Source organism: Cryptomeria japonica, chromosome 8 (assembly GCF_030272615.1).
Source record: "Cryptomeria japonica chromosome 8, Sugi_1.0, whole genome shotgun sequence".
NCBI classification, from domain to species: domain Eukaryota; kingdom Viridiplantae; phylum Streptophyta; class Pinopsida; order Cupressales; family Cupressaceae; genus Cryptomeria; species Cryptomeria japonica.
Window position 1 is genome coordinate 442,114,196 of NC_081412.1, and position 6,000 is coordinate 442,120,195.

Consider the following 6,000-nt stretch of genomic DNA (forward strand, 5'->3'; position numbering starts at 1 on the left):
CTCGCTTTCAAATTTGGTCTTGTTGATAACAATTTTCAGTCATGATTGTGGTCGATCCTTGTCCTTGTCAAATATTATCATTTTGCGATCGATTTGTCATTGATCCTTATCAACTTGTCAATGTTGTCATTTTGCGATCAATTCATCATCGATCGTTGTCCTTTTCAATCGTGTCAATTTGGATCAATTGGTCATTGTTCCTCGTCAATTGGCGCCCATCAATTTGATCTCTTTATCAATCTCAATCATTTATCAGCATTGGTCCTCTGTCAATCAAAATCATGATCAAATCGAATCGATATCAATTATCTTTTGTCAAGACCTAATTGTCGTCCTTGCATCTTCTAAGGTTTTATGATTTATTCATTTAATCTTGTTTGTCATTTCTCCCTCTAGGTTAAATAATTTATTTATTTATCCTAAGTCTTCTTGTCACAATTAAATATTTATTTAGTTGGCTAATTAATTTCCTCTTTTTGTGAATTAATTAATGAATGAAAAGTTATTAATTAATTTACCTAATTTTCATCAATTTCTAATTTCCTAATTTCCAATTCATCTAATTTTCTATTTTCTTCTATTTTCTCCTATTTCTCCTAATTTCATGGGAATGACATAGCAAATTTGTCATTATTTCTCATAATTGTCAATCAATCAATTTTGGACATAGCAATTTGTCATAATTTGTCATAATTATCAATCAATCAATTTCACATAGAAGTGTCAATTTGTCTTAATTTGTCATATTTGTCATTCTTGATTTGAAATTTCCTTTCAAATCTCTTCTTGCTAATCTTGTCTTTTCTCCAATTTATCTATAAATTGGATGAATTTCTTCAATCCCAACTAATCACTTTTTTGAATCGATCCCCGAATCAATCATGCTTCTAGTATTCTTGCATTGCCATCTTGTCAATCTTGCTTTCACATTATGCTTATGCACTTGAAGGTGAGATCCACAAAACAAAGCAATTTGAAGGAGAAAGAAGGACAATGGAGAATTCTAGAGGAGACATTGACGTTTGCGATGGTTTGCATTTGATTTGAATGTTTTGTTTTCATGTCTCTATTGAATTTTTTTAGGATTTGTCATTGCAATTGAGTTTTTGTGATTGAACTAGTTTAAATTCCTATTTGCTTTGATGGTTTCCAAATTCCTAGCTACAGTCAGTATCTCAACTGAAGTAACCTATGAGTCTGAAATTGTTGGTGGCTGCATATCTGGTGCAGTGACATTTCCAGATAGATCTATTGCATCCCAAATATCATCAACAAGTATGGCTCATTGGGAAATAGTGTCATCCTTCTCCTTGATATGATAGACAACATCAGCTTGCACAATTTCTTCCTCATCCATTTCAGATAGATCAATAGTATCTTGCTCATCCTTAGAAGAATGTATAAGCTCTTGCATCCATTGGATATTACGAGCAATCTAATGAGTCTCAGTTTCAATACATTGCACCTTTCCACTAAGTAGCTTCAATCTTCTTGTGTTGAAAGAAAATTGGGCTTTGTACATATCAAGCAATTCAATTAACCCATCCTTTGAAAAATCAGAAAAATATTTTACAAATACATCATCTATTATTTATTTTTCTTTCTTCACAGCTTCCTCCCATTTATTCAAAATAATGGTATATAAGGAATTTGAGCTATCATTTTCAAGATCATGAGGTAATCTATTGTAATGGCACAAATAATTGATTACCTATTGAATAATTTGTTCCTTTTCATCTTCATTGAATGAATCAAAATGATCTTTGACATTATCAAATTTGTTTCTTCCTAATGTCTTTATTGTTCTCTCAAAGTTAGTATCGGGCTTGTAAGTTAAGACATCAATAGGCACAATTGCCTTTGGCACTTCCTTCACTTGTTTGGCTATTTTACCAGTTGCTTTCATTTTCTTGCATTCCTCCTCAGTATCAGTACCTTCAGATTCTTCTTGGAGAATCAGTTTCCAGACTCTTTTCTTTGATGCAGTCTCCTTCTTTGCATATACTTTAGGTTCTGGTTCCTTTTTGGTTTGGAAACTTCATGCCACTCTTGTACTTTTTATCACTAGAGGTGCTTACTTAGCCTTCTTCTTCTTACCTTTACCACTTATGGTTGGAACACTATTGGTTTCATGGTGCAGGAGCACCTAGGACTTAGAATTTCTAGTTTTCTAAATTTTGGCTTGTACTGACCCTAGCCAAGTCAATAGTGAATAAGGACTCCAGAAGGGTCCAATACTTAGTGTGTTGAATCAATGTAGGCCAAGGTTGAGTTCATTCTTCTTAGGTTTGCATTTTTGTGTAAATAGTGGAGTTGAGTAGGTAGTTGACCTTCTTGATGGTCAAAAATATCAAAAATTGGTATAGGCATTGGGGAGGGTTAAATTAGTCTTAGGAATGTTTGAAATGTCATTTTTGATGACTTGGAATAGGTCTTATAGGTTGGAAAGTCCAAAAGTGCAAAAATTACAAAGTTGCAAAAAGTTGTCATGACAACTTTTGAAAGTTGTCATGAAAACTTTTGTCCTAAAATGGTTAGCATTGGAGTTAGGGATTGTTAAACACCCTAGGAAGACTCCACACATGGGAAAGCTATAAATACCCTCTCTTTCATGGATACCAAGGTTGGTGAATGTGCTTTGTAAGTTCAACAATTTGAAACTACTCATTTTCAGACTAGTTGGCAACATTTTGGTGTGATTTTACTCTTTTTGCAATAAGAAATGGATTCGAGTTTCCCTAGTGTTTTATAGTGTTGTTGATTCAATTTAAAGCTTTGTAGACACTGTTCATTATTGTTTTCTTGCTTTAGTTTGCAAACAGCCAGTTTTGGCTTGTAAATAGCAATTTTCTTGTAAATATGGTTGCCCCATGAGTTCCACATGTGCTGCCATCACGGCTTGTTGGGAAATGATGGGAAACCACCTGTATAGTGTACACATGTAGGGGAAAGTGTTGGATAAGTGTTTAAGAATGACTATCACCTTGTTCTAGGCGAGTCCAGGAGCAACCCGACTAGAGGAGATAAAGTGAAAATATGGTGTAAAGTGCAAGGGTGAATGCCAAAACACTTTCTGAGTTTTTGGAGTGGTCTAAGGAGTTGGGGTAGAGTTTTCAATGCAAGGAGAAGCCTTGAAAATATCATCTGATGCACAAACCCCAACTAGACCAGTCACTGCCACCTAGAAGGCCTTGAAAACCCTTCAAAACCCTCATTTTGGGGTTAGCACATTGAATTGTGGAACAAGAAGCTAAAACCCCCAAAATATATTGAGGCTAGGTGAATCATTGGAGGAAATCCAAAATTATTAGGGGGTCTTTTGAACCTTTTTCACTCAAGCCCTACAAAACCGGTTCTAGGGGGCCTAATTAGGGCTATTTCCTTGTAGCCCTTTACTAGGCAAGATTTTTAAATCGGTAAGAAACCTAATCATTGCAAACCTCAAATGGACCCTAAATGCATTAAAAAAAATAAAAAAAGAAACCTCCACACCTCTACATCATCTTAAGACAATTGGAGGTCAATTTGATAACTTGAAGCCAAGAAGCCATAATTGAGCATATGGGAAGCATAGAGAATTGGTAGGGTTCCTAGTCAAGACACTTGAAGAAAACACCTTAGAGTGATAAAGAGTCAAGCCCTAGAAGAGAATGAGAAGGACTTGGAGGTCTATAGAGAAACTAGGCCTGGTGAGTTGGTGCCATTGAGTAGCACCAGCTAGGTGAAGTGTTGAGCAACTAGGTGAACCCCATCAAATTGGTATCAGAGCCTATAAGATTTGGGCTGGGTAAAATTGATGTCCTTAGACTTGGAAGAGTCAGTTGGAGACAATATGGTGACCAATGCAGAATTGGCAAGGAAAGTGGATGATCAAGAGGAAGAGAATAGGCTCCCAAAAGAGAAGTTGCTAGAATTGGAGAGTAAGCTTGGTGCAATTGAAACCAAGGCAAATGAAGTGCTAGTAAAGGTTGAAGGAACAGAAGGGAAGGGTAAAGAAGTGTCAGAGTTAGACAAAGTACCTAAACCTGATCATATGATGGAACAAGAACCTTTCCTAAAGGCATTGAAGGCCTTGAGTGGTAGAACACTTGAAGGATTGCTATTGTTCACTGGTAAGATGGAAGTAGAAGTGGTCCTAGAGTGGATAGAAGGAATGGAAAACCATTTTGAGTGTGAAGGCATAACTGAATCTCAGGGAGTCAAGGTAGCCAAGTCAAGAATGAGAGGAGCTTCTCTCACATGGTGGAAATTTGTGCAATATGAGAGGAATAAAATGGGAAAAGCACCCATCTCTTCTTGGAGAGGGATGTTAGTCAAAATCAAAGGAAGTCTATCTCCCTGATGACTATGAAGTGCAAATTCATAAAAAATAGGCAAAACTTAAGACAAAAAGACCTTGATGTTTGTAGTTATACGAAAGAGTTCCAAAAACTTAGCCTTAGATCTCATGTAGTGGAAGAAGAGAATCTCAAGGTTTCTAGGTACCTAAATGGTCTACATTGGAACATTCAAGAAGAAATCAGTCTAATGAGCCCAAAAATAGTCCACCAAACCTATCAACTTGCCCTCAAAGTGGAGGAAAAACTAAAAAGAAGACATGACTCAAGCAACAATAGGGGCAGGGGTAGAGGAAAAGACAATAGAGGCCATAGGGGAGGCTTTGGAGGAAGAAGTTGTGAACAAAGAACACAAGGAGAGTCTAAACTCATAGAGCAGGAAGATAGTGGCAGTAGTAAAGGAGGATTCAATAGAGAAAGGGGATCCAATAGTGGTTTCAGAGGAAGATCTAGTGGCCAAGGTAGAGGTTACTCATATTTTGCAACAATGAAGTGTTACCATTGCAACCAACTTTGTCATCCAGCATATAGGTGTCGAGAGAAGGGATCATCATCTCAAGGTGGTGAAAGAAGAGTGAGCTATCTTTAAGAAGAGTCTTCAAGTAGAAAGACTTTAGAGGTAGGTGACAACTTGATGATAAGGAGAACATTGATCAATGAACCGGTCAAAGAAGAGCCAAGCCAAAGAAGGTCCTTATTTAGGATCAAATGCAAGATTATGGAAAAACTGTGCAAAGTGATCATTGATTCAGGGTCTATAGACAATATTGTATCAGAAGAGGTAGTGAGTAAACTCAAATTGCAAAGGATACCTCACAATAATCCTTATAGAGTCACTTGGTTGAACAAAGGCCAACATGTCCTAGTAAATGAGCAAGTATGGGTGTATTTTACCATTGGAAGGTATAAGAACAAGGTGTTATGTGATGTCCTACCCATGGATGCATGCCATATCCTATTAGGAAGACCATGGCAATTTGATGGACAAGTTATCTATGATGGAGCCAAGAATGCATACTCATTCAAGAAAGATGGAGTCACATTCAAGATTCAGTCTATCCTTGAAGAAGATGAAAAGAGGGCAATAGGTCCTAATGTTCTTTTGGTGATTGAAAAATAGTTCTTAAAGACACTTGAGGAAGGTGAAGGTATAGGGTTTGCACTTGTGATGAAGCCCAAAGAGGAAGACAAGAAAGAGCGGCCAAATTTTCCATTAGAGGTGCAAGATTTGTTGAAGAAATTCAAAGGCATAGTAAGTGATGGACAACCAGCCACCTTACCTCCTAAAAGAACCATAAGCCATCAAATAGACTTCATTCCCAGAGAATGTTTACCTAACAAGGCAGCTTATAAGATGACTCACCAACAAAACATTGAGATTGCAAAGAAAATCCAAGAGCTCTTAGACCAAGGCCTAATTAGGAAAAGCATTAGACCTTGTGTTGTCCCTACCATGTTAGCACCAAATAAAGGTGGAACTTGGAGGTTGTGTACTAATTCTAGAGCCATAAATAGGATCACCATCAGCTATAGGTTCCCTATTCCTAGAATAGAAGACCTAATGGATTGTTTAGGGGAAGCCAAGTACTCTACCAAGATTGACCTTAAAAGTGGATATCACCAAATTAGGATTAAGGAGGGTGATGAATGGAAAATTGCATTT